At 35.9% G+C, this 19031-nt stretch overlaps 1 protein-coding gene across 3 annotated transcripts in view; it reads left to right on the top strand.

Annotated features, from left to right (window-relative positions):
- The first annotated feature begins 9111 nt into the window (after positions 1-9111).
- The window catches only part of LOC143901883 (putative fatty acyl-CoA reductase CG5065), a 33597-nt gene continuing 23677 nt past the window's right edge, over positions 9112-19031 (top strand). Inside the window, exon 1 of one of the 3 annotated variants that reach the window (XM_077414515.1) lies at positions 9112-9282. The gene's annotated coding sequence lies outside the window, so the exon portion shown is untranslated. Of the gene's footprint in view, positions 9283-10366; positions 10389-17651; positions 17791-19031 lie in introns of those variants that run through there. The other 2 variants (XM_077414517.1, XM_077414516.1) reach the window with 2 other exon arrangements.

Here is a 19031-nt window from a genome sequence, read left to right as displayed (position 1 = left end):
CGTGCGTGCGTGCGTGCGTGCGGGCGTGCGTGCGGGCGTGCGCGCGTGCGTGCGTGCGTGCGTGCGTGCGTGTGTGTGTGTGTGTGTGTGTGTGTGTGTGTGTGTGTGTGTGTGTGTGTGTTCCATGATACATTTTTCGATCAATAATTTTTTTAATATTATGTAATGTGGCGGTCAGCTGTCCGCCACGACGCGCGACGGTGCGCGCGCGACGCCGGCAGTAGGACGGGAGGCGCGCGGCGCGAGCAGCGGCACGGTATCGATCAGCCGGGCAGTCCAACGCGCGCCCGCTACGCGGCGCATCGCCGGTCGATTCTCTCGTAAGAAAGATTCGACATCGACTTCTATATAAGGGGCAACCCAGCGAGCGGGGTTTCTCCAGCTCACCAGTCAGGGTGTGCTACTGTTACTACCAGGGCCCCTAAGCACACCGGACAACACCGAGACCAAGGCGCTGCCTTCTCCAACTCCGATTCCGACTCCGATTCCTGCACCTGGGACCACGACCCACGACAAAGAGTCTGTTTCTGATCTCCAAGGTGGATACTTTCCTCCCGTGAAAGCTACACCTCATCGACCGGCCAACCCGAGTACCACACATTTAACTCCAACCGGAGCACTCTGTGGTAACGCACTCACTGGCCTTGTCTGCAAGAACGTCAAGACTCCTCTCCAAGCTCGGCCTCAGCGAATCTAACTATTCGGGATGGATAATACGCAACACACCGCGTTAACACTACACATTAATCCTCTACACAAATCATACACGTCCACCTATCCGTACACATCCAAGAAATAATTTACCTGTACATAGAGCATGAATAAACCTAGCGAGATTCTACCTAATTGAATGACTGGTTATTGTGGGAACCGACGCACCGTCGCCTAACATACTACCCCACATGTAATACAAGTTGGTTTATGCCAGGACCAAAATCAAATTTGGAAAACCAACGCCTTACAGTTTGTGGATGGGGTAAGGATTTTGGAAATGTATTTCTAACATAAGTGTAAGCAGCCGCTGAGTGAAATAGTAAAGTGCAAGCAAACTCTCTTAATGCAGTAGGATATGTATTAACTTTTTTGGAAGTTAGAAGATTTTTAATTATTTCATGTAAAGTGGGACTTATAGAATCCTATATAGTGATCAGAAAAGTTAGTATGAAATTTCACAATCTTCATATATCTTGATATATTATACTCCATTAGCAACAGCAACCAGCGATTAATTGCAATATGGTCAAATATAACAATACTACAATTCCTTACTTGTATCATATCTATAGAATTACTAGAAAAAAGTCCATTTTTTTTTGACAATTCATTATTTCTTTTGTAGGGGTTTTCTATTTTCTTTTTTAAATATCTGACTGTATTATATCACATTTTTTTATTTTACTCTTGGTTTGCGTTAAATACTTTTGAAAAATGTGCCAAGCTTCATCTGAAGCAAAATCTTCTCTACGTAGGTCTCCGACATATCTCAAAGTACGCAAACGTTTTTTGTTACTTTCAAACAAATCTGCTTTTCTAAAAATAAAATAAAATAATACTAAACTTATACTAAGGTAAACCATTTTATGTGTATATAACTTTATTTATAGTAAATTAATTTTTGAAAAAATGTGTAAAAAGTATAATTATATGTAAAAACCAACCTTTTTAATTGTTCATCCCTTGCAATCTCAACATCTATTACAGTTTCCTCAATATTTGTGGTTTTATGTGCTGCATGTAATGTTACGCTTGTATATAGTTCGGTGTCACTTCTAAAAAAAATATGCATGTATTTATGTTTGTGTGTGACATAGGTAAAATAATTATTATATGAAAACCAACTTGATTAGTTGGTTTATCTTTTGCAATCTCAACATTTATTACAGTTTCCTCAATATTTATGGATTCATGAGCTGCATTCCTGGTAACCATTCCTTTGCAATTCTGCTGTAAAACTGCACAAAAAGTCGTGCACTAACTTTCGGGCAGATAATGCGTTTTCTATTTCCAACTTTGACTATTTTTCTGTTGGCAGAAACTTGCTCTCGTCGTAGTGCAACAGAATTGTGGAAGATATGTGTATGCATTTACATATAGCAGAATAGTGCAAGCAATGTGGCAGATGCTTGCGCAAATCGCAGTGCAACATAATCGCGCCAGATTTGTAGCAGCGCCTACTGCTACCCATATAGAGCACAAAATATTTTTAAAATATTTTTAAAATATTTTTTAGAAAGATTAAAATAATTTACAAAAATATTTTTTATTTTTATAGCACCGCAGTGGTGTTGGGTAAGCCTTGCGTTGTATTGCTGGCGAAGATTGTCGCGAATATCATGATTTTACTTCGCGCTTCGCCGGAGGCCTGCTTATATTAGATATTAGATCCCATCTGAAATTTACTTGCGAGTTAGTTTTACCATTATGCGCCGCCTAACGGCATTGTTGCAAACTAGCACATACAGCAGAATTCAACAAGAATTACGGCGGATGCTTGCGTAAGAAGTAGAGCAGCAGAAATACAAATGATTTTGGCAGAAATAAACAAAACAAGGCAAGTGAGAGCTTGTTCGCGACGATGCGATGGACGGGCGACAGTAATAAAATAGTCCCTCTAGAAAGAGACGAAGAGTGAGTTTAATCGACCGATTAGATTAAATCACGTTGGTGAAACCGGGCCTTAGCCCTATACTTGGTCTAACCAAAAGTACACTGCCTTAGAAAACTATTTCTTTATTTGGTTTTTACTGTAATATGCATTGTGTGAAACAAATACAAAGCGGTGATAAAATTCAAACGAAATCAAACAGCATTGCGATTAAGGACAATCGTGGTTGAATCGATTATGTATCGTTCACAATTGGACATAGATATGCAAATTGTCGATAGAATATCAGCAGAAATGTAAAAATTACTGTTAATAGAACAATAGCAGGTTGACTGCAGAAACAGCTCATCCGTTCAAGATCCGTTATTTCGTGACCATTTGAATAATGTACTTCATTTAAATGTTTATGAAATGACGAATTTTTTTCGGTTTTTGCCTACAATCTGTTGTCAGATTATAACTGGCAGACTCTGCCAGCACAAGGCACAAAGTTTAATGCGGACAGAGATGATACCGGATCTTTGTGATATCTAAACAAATCTATTGCTAATCTTTTGTCATACTACGTGAAGTTTATTGTTGCAAATGTTAAAGGATGAAATTTAAACCAAAACTTTGGGTTAAATAACATTTTATTATTTTTAATTACCATATGTGTCGAAAATTATTATTTTAAACACAAAACACTGTTATATTATTCCATTACAATTGTAAAATTGGTTTACAATTCGTTAAATTAACATTGTTTTAGTTAATTACTATATTGATTAGGAGCAGTTACGACCTATAGGATCGAATGGTCAAAAATTACTCAGATTGAGTATAATTTGACACTATGAATTTAACAGAGTGGGTTTACATCGGATTTAACTATCATTCCCTATACGGTGATTTACGGCCCTACGGCCCAGTCGTCTTTTTCAAAATTCTTTCTTTCTCGACCCGAAGTCGCGGTGTTCAGTGCGGATAAAAATAGATAAAAATGATAAATTTGCCTCGCAAAACAGACATAAGAAGAGTCAACCATTGTATATTTGTAATTTATCTTCGGCGAACTCACACGGCTGTAGACACTGCAGATGTGGGCTAATTCTGCAAATGTTCAATTATAGATCTCTGACGCTTCTACGTCGTCTACAATACACGGAGTAAGCGTGGAGTAAGGAGTAAGAGTAGGCGTAAGAGTAAAGGAGTAAGCGTTATAGCCTATATTGCGTCCTGATTGGCCAAGGGTATAATAAGTGTTATGCCCGATCTACAATAGCTGTAGTAAGCCTCAAGCTGTAAGAAATTGACCAATTACAGGCGAATGTGAGGAGAATAATCGACTGTGATTGGTCAATTTCTTACATCTTGAGTCTTACTACAGCTTACTACAGCTATTGTAGATCGGGCATAAAAGTAAAGAGTATAGGAGTAAAAAATAAAATAAATTTATTTCGCTTACGCCCTTACGCCAGCTCTCTTAAACCGGGAATAGCTCTCTTACGCGTACTCTTACTCCTTACTGTATTGTAGGCGACACTTGAGACGACACGACGGTGCAAATATCGTTGTTTTTCGAGGCGTCATTCACGGCTCTTTCGATATATTTGGTAATCTCATGTTAACTTTTTACTTTAACGTACGACACGGAAATAGATGAGTTCACTTTTTTTGATCATTATTGATCATCCACCAATCGTCGCCAATAGAGATTCGTCATTTTCATTGCTGATAGTCGTCGCGTTGAGAAGAAAATTTACAAAAGTTTACGAAATTTTCAATTTTTTTAGAAAAATTGATTAAGGAGTAGATTAACAAACGATTAGAAATTTTGCAGCATATTATTTTATTGTAAATATGTATGCTTATTTGTGAGACATCTATATATAATAATAAATTTACTAACAGCAATATAAGTTATATTGTCAGCGATCGTAAATCTTAATTATGCCCCGCATAAAGTGCATAAAAAGGAAAACTCACGCTTTTAATAAAACAATAATTTCGTCCTTTTAAATTATTTTCTCTCAGTAAAAATTCTCTCTTGTGTTTTTCTTATAGTGGATATTTCAAAGAATATTTGGTGCAAGATCAAGTTCATTTATTTATTTTTAATATGTTTTAAACTTGTTTAAACTCTTTTTATATAGCGTTTCCATTATGTCCCGGATTCCTCTATTATATCACGCATTGACGCATTCACAAATAAAATAAAATAATTCTTAAACTTTGTCTGGTTTACATGCTAATTTTAATTGTATGTAAAATCATCATTAATTGTTAAGCGGTGCCAAGAACACAAAAAAATCAACTAACTGCGTAATGCGTATGACTGGCGTCATTGCATAAACGTCAAAGCACTACTAGTGTTACCCGAAGTTTTTCAAACGAGTTTTCGAGTAAAATATCTCAAAATCTAAACCATCTAGTAAGCAAAATGTTAGCAGAATGCTCGTAGATTGGCAGCAAACTTGATCAAAATCCCATACACCAAAACCATAGCCGGTGCGCACTCAGTGCACATTAAAGCCGTCGTACACAAACCAACGTAAAGTGTATGTTTAATATAATCGGGTTAAATCATGAAATTCTCAATATTCTTTATTGCACTATTTGGTAAAATATGTACTGAGTATTTTATCAGTCGAAATATTTGCATTTTACTTTAAATATTAGAGACTAAATCAGTGTACAACGGCTTTAATGTGCACTGAGTGCGCACCAGTTCTGCCAGTGAAAAACGCTATTAATAGCAACGATTTTTGACCGAATCGTGACTTGACCGATAGTGACAATCGGGCTTAATGGTTTTATTACAATTGTTCTCTACGGTTTTACTAACCTGTATACTTGAATAATATTTACATTTTTTAAATCTTTTCGTTATTTTTTTTGTTTCTAACAAGATAACAATGAGATTTAGGATAATTTTATTTCTGACGTTACCTAGTAAAATTTTAAGTATAATAGGCGATTTTTGGCGATCGTTTGGTATGGTTTGGTACATATACCAAAGTTGTTATCGGTGGTTGCGATTGGTTCTGTTGCAGTTTGGTACTCTTTGGTTGCTTATACCAGAGTCACGCCAAAAATCGCTTAATGATAGCATTCTGCGTGCATATACACACGAGCGCGCACGCACGCACGCACGCATGCATGCATTGAAATCATATAACATTAGTGTTTGAGTCGTAGGGCGGTATTTATAGTCAGATCTTATATTTAATACCGTCTTGAGATGTGTCATAAGATGTACAATCTTAACCCTTAACTAGCACGCGGGGTGTCAAAAGTCACCAATGACACATTCCAATACGTTTCACCTGGCAGAGAAATCGTCAGTGCCCTTCCAAACACAATTCGAATCAGACGTATAGAATTGCTGGGGTGCTGAACACCCCAAGTGCAGAATTTTTTTGAAGCCTCAAAACTAAAACTTTCATAGTTTAGGCTAATGGGTATAATTTTCCAGTGTTTAATGGTATACGTACTTGATTTTTTTCAAGCCTATTGGAGCCTCCATTTTTCCGTACCCAACGTTCAAAGTGTGTGGGGTGTACAACACCCCGCGTGCAGATAACGTTCGATCGCGGACGTGTGCTAGTTAAGGGTTAAGACGCCATAATAATTTAAAACGGCCAATTTTCGAGCATTTACAAGATGTTAAAAAATTATATTTAATAATTTCAATAATAGTATACAGTCGTTAACATTTTGTGCCTTACTTGGCCTTCTTCAGAACCATAAAAAACTAAACGCATTACAAATGTATCAATATCCATAAAAGAAACAGTGTCGACACATTGATTTACATTAAACACAGTACATCTCATCCATGAATATGGACCAATAGTCAAAGTGAAGTCGGAGAATAAATTGTCGAATATTCGTCAAAATTACATATAGAATCAGCCGTGTTCTTCGTTGCATGTCTCATCTTGTAAATGCTCGAAAATTGGCCGTTTTAAATTATTTAGCTTTTGCTTACAATAAGTAGTAATACGCGACAATTTGTGGAATTGAAAATATGGGTAATGATGGTGACAAGCATCTACTTTGTGAGTTCTCGAAACCTCCTTGACGTGCCTAGTTTTGCCTCGCGGAACGTAACTGCCGTGTTCCTCTTTTCTTTCTTTCCTTCGGTACGATAAGTAAATGTAAGCTATATAAGAAGTAGTTTTAAAAGTCTATCTTAAATAACTGATGTGCATCCGTCGAAAACGAGTTTTGGTCGGAAAAGATCTGCTACAAATTTTGGCAGAATACCAACGGAAGGGAGTATAAAATCTGTTGGTGAAATATAACAATAGATTGGCTGTAATTAAAACCGAGCGAATTTTGCCATATTACGATCATTTCCGGGTGATTACCTATTTGTCGAATTCGCGCTGTAAATCTTGTCGATGGGATGTTAGCAGAAGTTTAACAAGAATCTGCTAAAAGATGACAGATCCTGCTTAGTTTCTGCTTGCAATCTGCTGGATTACGTTTATAAGTTGGTATAGTTTAATTCTTTCGTCACTAGCTGCTATTATCCATTATAGTGGCCTATATTGCAGATTTCTGAGTACGAACGGCCACTATAATGCACACTCGACGCGAACAGTCTGCTTTATTTGCGCTAGCAAGGTATAAAAGTAAATTATTAAAGCTGTATTTTTCTGTAATGGGAATAGTGCTTTACTTTCAACGTGCAATAAAATGTAGTAAATAATTATGTAATAATAAACGTATTACAAAGCAGAACTGTGGAAAGATCGTGGGTCAATAAACAAGAAACAAGAATGTTAATGTATCAAATAAATTAGGACTTATTTTATATATATATATATATATATATATATATATATATATGTATATATATTGTATATCTTCTAATAAAGAAAAATAAGTTGAACGTTTTGAACTGCATAGAATCTTCAGATGACATATAATAATTAGTATCTAAATCGGAAAATGAATTAAAACCACGACACGATAATAAATAAAGGCGATAGTAAATGCAGAAGCAAGTTGACGTGTCATAAATAGGTAAAAAATAAAAAATAAACTAAAAGTTGAGTGAAATACACAATTTGTCGCTCGTTTATTGGCCCCACAACCTTTTCATGTTGCTTTTCAAACACGAGTCTGACTTTCATTAAAAGAACTTGTGTTCAAATATTTGAATTTTCCATCCCGTTAATTTTTTTATCGGTTCAAAATAACTCGAATAGGGAAATCAATAAATCACCTCATAGTATTACGAGATAACAGAATCTGCCCGCGGTAAAGTGTATATACGCACGCGGTCGGCTCGCTGTCGCATTACAGCGATGGCACAGCGGCGGTTAATAATCACTGCAGCCTTAGCGAAAGGGTTAACGCGGACACGGCGGTTGACGTCGATCTGGCGCAATACTCTGTTCAGATCAGTCGATAATTTGCTGGCATCTTGTTAACATTTCGCTTACCGGATAGGTAGTGTTTCATAGGTGCACAGAAACTTCTAAAAACTCAGTTTTATAGAGTTTTCAGTTTTTATGTGAAAGAAGCCTGATTGCATTTGCCTTACTCTTTAGGCATACACATATATAGATATAAAAGAATACATGTATAGATGAGTTCCTGCTTCAGAATTAAGATGGTACAAATAGGAAGCGAATATGATCGAGAGAGTCATGTATCTACATTAAAAAAATAAATAAAAGAGAATAATTGTAGAATAAAACTCTCTGTTATAAACATCTATAAATATAATCACAAATGTGTATTACATGCACACGTATCCAACGAATGTTTAAAATTACTTTTCTAAAAAATAAGGCATTATACATGCAAAAGTTTTATTTTACATTTTCGATTTATTTTTTCATGTGCATATATAGAGTCCACTCCCTTCCCGCTTGTATCACCAGTTCTGCGGCACTTTGTATTAGAAAGAGAGGGAGGAGGAAGAGAGAGGGGGAGGATAGATTTATATATATATACTATTGTCGCAGCAACTATAATGTGACATCTGCGCACATTTATAACTGCGCAAGAGGATCATGCTACATGCTCGCCGGATCTCTCTGCTGCTTTATCTTACTTTTTTTATAATTATATATATTTTTTAAACTGAACGTTCAATATGTAATTCTGAAATTTATTCGTAATATTCCTACATCGGTCTTGCTATGTATACCTTACAATTAGTTACTTTTCTAATAGAGATCCTAACACGTGACGGCAGAGCTAAAATTAGAAATCTGACGTTAACGTTTGGGCGGTGCTTTTCATCAATTGACCCTAATAATTAAAATTTTACCAAATTCGTAAGAGACTCGTTTGATAAGATAACTTGGTCCCGCGACGAGTGGAAAGAAGAGTGAATCGGAGTGAAATACATATGCATATATATGTATATATATATATATACATGTAATACGGTAACGAGAAGGGCGAGACCGCACGCGCGCGCGCGGAATGACACGAGATGCGCAGAGCGCTCGAAACTAGCTTCGAGCGGCGCGCAGCGGTTGGCCGGCCTGAGAAGGGGTATTTGGCAGTTCACCGAAGATGGCGGACTCGATTGGCACGCGAGGGGCGCCAGATAAAGTGCGGCGAGCACGCGAAAAAACCGTGATTCTGTGTTAAAGCGGCACTGCCAGCGTCGGACGTGCACGGTGTGGATATCGCGAAACCGGAGGTGGCCGTCCGCGATCGAGCAGGTAAGCGCGACGTTGATTTTCACGCGATACAAGGTGGAAATGTGAAAACCCGCTGCCGCCGCCGCTGCTGCCTCCGCCGCCGCTGCCGTCAGTGCCGTCGCCGCTGGTCGCCGCTGCCGCACCGGCCGCGCCTACTCTACCGTTTACTACTTGTTCGCTCCGGGCTATTTCTCCTTGGCCCGTCCGCCGCGCGGGGTTTTCTCGCCGAGGGTCTCTCCGGTTTCTCTTACCCGCGCGACGAGCAACGTATATTCCTTCTCCGTCGTCGCACGTCGGCAGGGTAATCTCGACGTTTTTTAAAAAATCGACCGAGCCTCTTCGAGGAATGGCCTCTCGACCGCGGCTAGAGGCCTGGCTGGATGTCGCGGTGCCGCCTCGCTGCCGCATTACGACGGACACCGGAGTAATAGGCGCGAGCCGCTGCGCCGACCGCGCCTGAGCCGGGCGGAGCGACCGCTCCTCTCGTCGCGCCGCAGTCGGTTCGCCTCGCCCTCGCCCTCCCCCTCGCCCTCGCCTTCGTCCTCGCCCTCGCCCTCGCCCTCGCCCTCGTCCTCGTCCTCGTCCTCGCCCTCTCGGCCTCGCCGTCGTCGATCCTCGTTCTCTCTCCCTATCTCTCGCATCTCGTCGACCGAGCCGAGCGTTATCTCGACGGCTCGACGCCTTATCTCGAGACAAGGTGCAACCGGATATACGCCGGCCGGGCCATCCCTGTTTTCCCTTCTCGTTAACCATTTCGCACCCCACAGTCCGGCCTGTATAATCGGTCAATTTAACATGTCGGTGCCGGGCCCATCTCGAAATTAGATGTAAACAATATTAAATGCCACTCGAAACAGTCCAGTGAAGGTAAATGCTGAAAGCAAAGGGGTGGGGGGAAGTGAAAAAACAACGTTTTAGAGCGTGCTTTGACTTCGACGAGGCTCGGTGCAGCCGCGCGACATTCCGTCAGCTTGAGTGCGCGATCGGTCGAGGGAGTGTTTACCGCCGACTCGGGCAACTCGAAGTTTCTCTCGCGGAACCGTACCGTAACGCGCGTCGCCTTACACCGCGGGGGATGATAAAGAACTGGAACCGTGATATGCCAGCAACCACGCTGGTTGATTCCCGTGAGTTTTCCTAACCGCCGACCTCAGCCCTCGATCGCCGCGCGGTCGTTCCTCGTAGAGATCTCGCGGCTAAGTGAATCTCTTTATCTCGAGCCGAGTATAAGTTTCCGCGGGGAAACCTGATCGATACGCGACGCGTCACTTCCACGCTACTACCCTCCTCGTGACAGGCCGAAATCTCCGAAGCCTGCGTTTTATTTAGAACGAATTCCCCAGTTCCACTTTGTCACCTTTTGCGCCTCGGATCTTTCCAAGTGCGAATCTTCGAGTGGCGTTTACGCCAATAAGAAGTTCTTACATCCGGGACTTCTTGACGCATTTTATGTTAGATGAAGTTTCTCGCGATAACGCGATGCCTTATTGCAATCGGCGCTAACGTTGAGCGTTTCTTTTTTCCTCCCTCACGCAGTTTCCAGTGAATTGACTCGCGCAATAGTCGAACAATAAAGTGTAATCCCGATGGGCGCTGCGCCGTCGCATTATCCTTCTCGTTGCGTTATGTAAGATTTCGAAATACCCGGTATCATTTTATCACATTGACCGCCACGATAGTATTACGAAATGAAAATATATATGACGTTCGATAATAAACACCCGAAGACCCTTCTGTTAATTTCCGCGAAGTTTAGTCTTTTGTCGTCAGATTATCACGTCGAAATTATCACGTCTTTTAATATTTCAACTTAATGTTTTATAACGAAAAGATAGATTTCAAGAAAGAGAACATGTATGGGAGTTTATGAGATTTCATAAAATTGTTATTCACGTATGACCGACGTGACTAATGGCCAGATTCTTTGAAGTCGGTTTTAATCTGGCGAAAATGAGGAGTGAGTAATTTTTGACTTTATAAGCGATCGAAATGTAAAACTGTATTCTTTAGCTAATTCGCGAAGCATTACATACCTTGATGGATTTTTAACTTGAGATGTAATTAAAAAGATATATGATACAAAAAGTGATAGAATTTTGCTTTCAGATTTAGTTGAAAGATGCGTGAAATGACAAAATTTCACTTCCCGATTTACAATTAGTTGAAAAGATACATAATGCAAAAAATTTTTATTTTAGAGTTGCATAAAAAGATACATGATACGAAAAGATGATAAGTTGCGATAAGTGATGTGTGTGAGTCTACCTTCAATAAATTTTGTTAATCAACTTGGTTAATAAATCTATCAAACATAAAACAATTCAAGATTCAAAAATTTAAATAAAAATAAAGGAAATAAAAAGAGCAAGTGAAGCAAGTTGGATGCACGCGCGCGCCGCGTGCTATATATAGATATATATTAGATTAGTTAAATAAAGATAAATAATGATATCTTCAGTGTGTGATGATGATGATGAAAATGATATAGCACGTTCATTATTATACGTCATTTATTAGCCCTTTTATTTTCTTTGTAATAAATCTATCGTTAAAATAGATGCTTCGCTGATGTGTAGTTTTTGAGACGATTTTAAGACATTTTTTGTATATTAATAATAACACTGTTTAACAAAAAAAAAATAAGAACGAATTTGTAGCATCTGGTTTCTTTGGACGCTGAATACATTTCGCACTGATAAAAAAATTGTTGGCGACTATAATTCATAAATTTACTACTATAATTGCATAGTAAAATAATTATGGTAGGGGTTACTATCTTATAGTTATTATTGCTATAATATTAGTAAAGGGACAACTAAAAATTATCGTGAAGTTGTGATAACTGCAACTATTTTTTTCTCAGTGTAAGGTTATACTAATATTATAGCAATAATAACTATAAAATTGTAACCTCTACCATAATTATTTTATTACCATGCAATTATGTTGCAAATATCAATATCATTTTGTTATCAGTGCGTTTGCCAAATTGCTCTATCACGTCACAATTTTGAGAAATTTACAGGTAAAGTTGCAAAAATGGGCTATTTTAGTGTATTTTGGCATATTATAACCACGATACTTATGACGTTGGAGAAGTTTAATTGCAGTCAAAATTAAGTATGTTGTTAGGACTTTCAGTCCTTAAAATGAATTTATTGTGATTATAATTAAAAAGATATTGATGATTAACGTAGAGTCTATGTTATTCAAACTTAAGGGTTTTTCAAGTCGCTGAAAACTAATCTGATGTGAAAGTTGATAAATTAAAAATGTCAGTTAATATGGCAGATATCATAATTAATAATGGTTGGGTTTTTATCTTTAACATTTATTGTATTAACTTTGCCATTTTTAATTTATTAACTTGGATATATCAGATTAATTTTCAGTAACCTGAAAAACTTTTAAGTTTGAACAACATATTTAAATAATATTTCATAGACCCTTAACAGTGTTGAGCAAAATTTATTTTGAATATAACGAATAGAAAATAACGAATAAAATAAATGTATTCGTTATTCGTGAATAACGAATAATTAAAGTCCTCACTCGTGAATGTAAAGATGTAATATAATTTATTAATTAGTTAATTTATTAGTTAATCTATTAAAGGATAAAGAATTTTACTTTATATACCCCAAGGGGCCTTAAAGGGCGTTTTGATGGGACGTACCCAACCCTAACCTCCAATTCATCCACTACCTTACTGTTTCCTCCTTTGGACCAACGGTTTAACGTCTCTTCCGAAAGACGGAGCCCAGTTTTTTCCGCATCTTGCACGGAGGGGCGCGGTTTTTCGGAAAAAAACTTTTCCATGTTACATGGCTCTAGTGGACTCGAACCTGGTTCCTCAGATTACGAGTCTGGCGCTCTACCACTAGACCACACCGCTTAGTTAATCTATTAATATTAGTATTTTTAACATTAAATAAATTAAAACAAAGAAATTAAATAAATTTACAATCAATAAAATAAAAATTTAATTTAATAAAAACCTGTGTCATTAGTTTTAATTAATAAAATACAAAAAAAAACAAAAATAAAAAATAAACTGATAATAAGTTATCATTGATTAAGTGATTTTTTTTTAACCAACTAAAAGAAAAACATTCTTAAATCTACACTTTTGAGAAACTAAAGTTGATTATGTACTTTTTTCATTAAATTTCTCTTTTTCTATTTATAAATAAGATTAGTTTTTGTTGTTTTTTATTTTATTAATTAAAACTAATAACACAGGTATATCTATTAAATTAAATTTTTATTTTATTGATTGTAAATTTATTTAGTTTCTTTAGTTTTTATTTTTTTAATGTTAAAAATACTAATTAATAAATTATAACTTTACGTTCACGAAATATTATCATTTGTTAACAAAATTTTTTATATATTTCATTTTATTTTCGAATAAAAAATAACGAATAAAAATAACGACTAAACATATTTAATTGTGAATAACGAATAATTTTAATGATGAATAATTCTATCAACGAATAAAGAATAATGAATAAAAAAATTATTCGTTATTCGTAATCGAATAAAAATTTATTCAAATAATGTACAACACTGATCCTTAATAACATCCATAATCTTTAAGTCGCAACTTTGGCGTAATAGACTCTACGTTAATCATCAATATCTTTTAACCATAATCGACACAATAAATTCCTTTTAAGGGCTGAAAGTCCTAACAACGCATACTTAATTTTGATTGCAATTAAACTTCTCCAACAATCAGAATAGCTCGCATAAAATTCTTGGTGGTACATGTTGTCCCACAACTATACCATGATTTCAGGGTATTGAGAGAAAATTCTCTCCGTGTAACTTTTTATATTGTGCACATTTATATATTTCATATATATATTTGCTTATATTTAATGCATATTTTAAACAATTTCATATCTGTATATTGTAAAAACAATCATTATTGTAAATACAATCATAGGTATATAATTAAAAATACGGTAAGATATCGTGTCCTTCATAAGAAAATTTTCACTTTTGTTTGCGTAATAATGTTAAGGGAAAAGTTCATTTATTATTCGATATTTGATACAGTTTGGTATTTGCTGTAAAAATTTTAATATAACCGAAATTGTTTTAATCTACCGCAAGGAAAGAATTTATATAATTTCTCGTTTCTAACATAACATGGCAAATTAATTAAGAAGGCAAGAATTTTAATGTGTGCTGAGGAAATGCAATGTCTTTAATTATATATAGACAATTTTAATCTTATGTTCAATTTTAAAGTTTACAGTGTTATATCTCGCGGACCGATGATTTTATTAAAAAATGTTTCAGACAAAAGTTGTATGGTTTGGAGGGGGACATATGATTCAGATGTGAGTCATATCGTAGACGTCATCGTTTTCAAGAAATTTTAAAGGGGATTAATTTCTTAAATGGAACTTGGTTTTTTTCTTAATTAAAAGTTGTAGATCTCGCCGAGACGTTTTCAAGACGATACCACAAAGCTCTCTTTTGTTAAGAATTTTCTGAGATATTTTAAAAAAATTTTGTCATAATTTTTTTAATATAAAATATGAAATATCTCGTAAAGTATTCGTGTTTCGATGACTTTACTTTCATTTTTATACGTAGAATAATGAAAGAAACCGAATAATAATATTAATTTTTATATTTGCAATTTTGCAAAATTGAATGCGTCTACAAAATGCAATCAAACTTTTTTAAAACAAATGTTTTTGTTTTATTTTACAATTGATTTTTTTCATTATTCTTAGTATAAAAGTATGAAAGTAAAAGTTATCATGCAATACTTTACGAGATATTTCCTATTTTAGATTAAAAATATTATGACAAAATTTAAAATATATTATATAGGAAATTTTTAACAAAAGAGAGTTTCATTATTGTGTTTTGAAAACGTCTCGACGAGATCTACAACTTTTATCTCAAGGAAAGATCGAACCAAATTCTATTTAAGAAATCTGTCCCTCTGGATCTCATGTGTCCCCTCCAAACTATACAACTTCTGTCTGAAACATTTTTCAATGAAATCATCGGTTCGCGAGATATAGCACTGTCAACTTTAAAATTGGACACCCTGCTGTATTTATATGTACAAAGTTAAAATTGTCAAAAAAAATATATATATATGTATATATATATTTTATCTGTTTTAACGTTATTATTATTAGTGTTTATAATGCATATGTTTATATTTTCCATTCATTAGTACGAAATTCACAATTATAACGTATGCAATTTGGTTTAAGATATTCCTTTCACGGATGAGGAGCGTATTTGGTAGGCGCTTAAGCAGGGCCTCAGCAAACTCTTGTATATTGCATTAAACTTATATAAAATCAAGTTATAATTGATTATTATGTTTTAATTATAAGAAAAAAGTGAAAATATTATGTGTATTTAGAAATTTTTTATTTTATGGTAAATTTTACTGTCAGAACAATATGGCAACGCTGCGCTTTTCAGGGCGCCGATTGTAAAATGTGAAGTTGATAAAAAAAGTGTCAATGTAAATGTCAATTTCATTAATCAAAGAATATTGTGACATTTTCTTTTTATTAAAGAGAGATTTTATAATAATAATGAGTGATAAGAAACATAAAGTGAGGAGTAATGTGGGCAAAAATAAGGGACACGTTGTGAAAATAAAAGTTGATAATAAACCGTACGTTATATGAATGAAGTGTGACATGAGCGCACAGTAGCTTGCAGCGCCAGCGTTGCCAAATAATTCCTTGAAAGTCGCCATCAAAAATATTCATCTATAAACCACATTTCAAGTCAACTTTTAACATAAATATTTTGTTTAAATTGGTGACTCTGTATTTTTATCGGCATCATTATCGAAAGTATAGAGTTTAGCGAATATGTGTGTGTGTGTGTAGCGCAGTTAATATTTAATATCTTAAATCTTAAGATAAACAAATTATTACATTGAAATGTAGAAAATAGACTTTTTCGATAACGTCACATATAAAATATCGAATTTTTTAAATCATAATTCTTCTTTATATGTTCGGTAATGTGGTTTAATTTTTTTCTAGCGTAAAGATATGCATTTTAACTTTTTCGTACCAAAAAATCAGTTAATTCTTAAGACTTTGGTGTCATGAAAGGAATACCTTAATCGATCAATTTCGATGAATTTTGCCATATGTGACGACATATTTCTAAACTCTTGAAAATAATTTTATTTTTGTGTTATTTCACGTCAACAAAATAATATAAGTTTTGAAACTTACGAAATTGCTCCTATTATTTCATTATACATACTTAATTTGTATATATAATTACAAAAATATATAATATATATTTGCATATATCTAACAGGTTTTAACCCGTTACATTAAAAACTTTTTAATATGGTTGCAATATTATTGCAATTACGATGTTGTAATTACTGAAAACAGCTCATCGCGAGCTGGAATACATTGTCGTATGTCGCTAATGAAATTCTACTGTAGGCGTCGAGAAATGAAACGAGATGCGAGAATGAGTTAAAACGAGTAATTATTTTACATTGAAATCCTTTTCCTTTTCTTCTTTCTAAAAAAGAAAAGTTTAGGAAATAATCTAAAAGTATTCTATGATTTTTATCAAAACCAGTTAAAACCAGTTAAACTAATAAATTTTTATTGATGTTGATTCTAAAAACTTTAATTATACGATACCAACAAGTGATTAAATAACGCAAAATAATGCAAAATAATACAAAAATCATCTTTTAATGTAAAATAATGCAAAAATAATGCAAAAATAATGTAAAATAATGCAAAAATCATCTTTTAATGTAAAATTAAAAGCGTGCGTGGTTTGAATTAATGTTTGATTAATTAAATAGTTAGATGATACGGTGACCACACGAATAAGACGTTTTAACGCCCTGAATTGAATAACGCAAAGGAAAAGGAGAGGATTATCGAATCGGAATGCTTTGACAGTAAATGTTAGTTTTACATAGCAGATTGATTGCTTTTTTTTTTATTGACATTTTCTTTATTACCGAGAAAAATTAAGAGGATGACGTTAAAAAAATCTGTAATGTTAAAGGTGCAGTATTGCATAAAAACATTATGCACGTAAAAAAAGGAAATTAAAAAGCTTTTATCTACATACACGCGGCAGAGTAAGGTAATGCGAATCATGTATCGGCGAGTTGAGGTATCGCTAACGTCTCGCAGTGGGAGAAAACGCTCCGTTCTACGGAGGTATATAGACGGGTATAAGGGACTTGAGTTAGTTTCATGAACGCTCAGTGCATGTTTCGTTAGTCGTCCCGCTTCGAAGAAAGTCAACTCATCGCGCGTCTTATCTACGCCGAGAGAGAGAGAGAGAGAGAGAGAGAGAGAGAGAGAGAGAGAGAGAGAGAGAGAGAGAGAGAGAGAGAGAGAGAGAGAGAGAGAGAGAGGTTTGCGTTTTCATTCTAATATCCCGTGCTCATCTGTGAGCACCTTCCTCAGGTGTGGCATCTTTCTCAAGCAAGTGTCGAAGGCAAATCGAAGAGAAGATAGTGCGCCATGAGACCATCGGGTAAGCGAAACATGTTGCTCGAGGTAAATGATATAGTAAAGCTTCGATAAACGCGAGGAACATATAGTTCTCCGTTAGTTTCAATTAGTCGATTCCAATGTAATTGCGAGACGAGCGAGTGAATAACGCTTAACAGAAGTTGTTCGCCACGACGTATAGATAAGATGTTTTATTACGTGCACACACGTCGGAACGCATGGCACACATACTGCCTATCATCGGTGCCGCAGACGGATGAGTAATCCTTTTTCACGTGGCTTAATCGTTGATCAAATAATTGATCGAGTATATAGAGTTCTTAGCAGAAGGGAAGTGCTACCAATATTCGAGGCCGTTCCGCACACCTGTCGATTATCATTTCATTGATCGCATTTGCGTCAGATCAAATAGATTAAATTTAAATTTAAGATAAATCCAGATTGTATATCACGTCTATCGTTACAGCGTGTCACGGCATGTGCTGTATATTTATTCAGGGACAAAAAAAAGTGAGAATACCGTGTTACGCACTTGCAAAATTCGCGTCTCATTAAATCGCGCCGAAAGAAAACTCACCTCGCCGCGTCTGGACCGAATCGAACGTCGCGAAACTTATTAACGTAGGTCATGGATGTTGACCGCGATTCTCGGAGTATTTCATGCTTCTTTGCGTTCCCGATCGCTAACACCGGCGTGGAATGCATTTACGTCTGCGTTGAAAGAGATATCGCATACTCCTCTCCTACTGTTCGAATTTTTAAATTTCTAAACTGGCATGGACTTCTGTGTTCACCGAATTTATGCAGAAATATACAAAATAAAAAATTGTTGAATCGTATAATTAATCAATTAACCGCGGTCTTAGCTTAATACTTTTATTTAACGTTTCTGCACAAAATTTAATCGAAATCGAAATATATATTCACGGATATATAAACTGTGTCAGTTACATTTATAATATACGAAACGTGTCGTTGTTAACATTGCTGTCAACTAAAGTCAATTAAGACGTTGCACAGTTTTTTTATATCTGTGAATATATAATTTCAGCGTACGCTTCCGGGATGTGCGATCCCGCGCGTATAAGAAGCAATAAAAATGCGAAAGGAGGCGGAGAGGGATATTTTGAGAACGACCGGAAACACGCGCGCGATTTCTTTCGAAGACACGCGACACGGAAGAAAGTCGATTTGCACTTGTCGTGCCAATCGGTATTCAATCCCGATCGCTTTTCCAATTGTCCATGCCAATTAGATAAGGAT

The sequence above is a fragment of the Temnothorax americanus genome, unplaced genomic scaffold, assembly GCF_048541705.1.
Source record: "Temnothorax americanus isolate GAGA-0224 unplaced genomic scaffold, ASM4854170v1 Scaffold37, whole genome shotgun sequence".
Taxonomy (NCBI): Eukaryota; Metazoa; Arthropoda; class Insecta; order Hymenoptera; family Formicidae; genus Temnothorax; species Temnothorax americanus.
The sequence above is the reverse complement of the archived record's forward strand: the minus strand, read 5'-3'. Positions and strand labels throughout refer to the sequence as shown.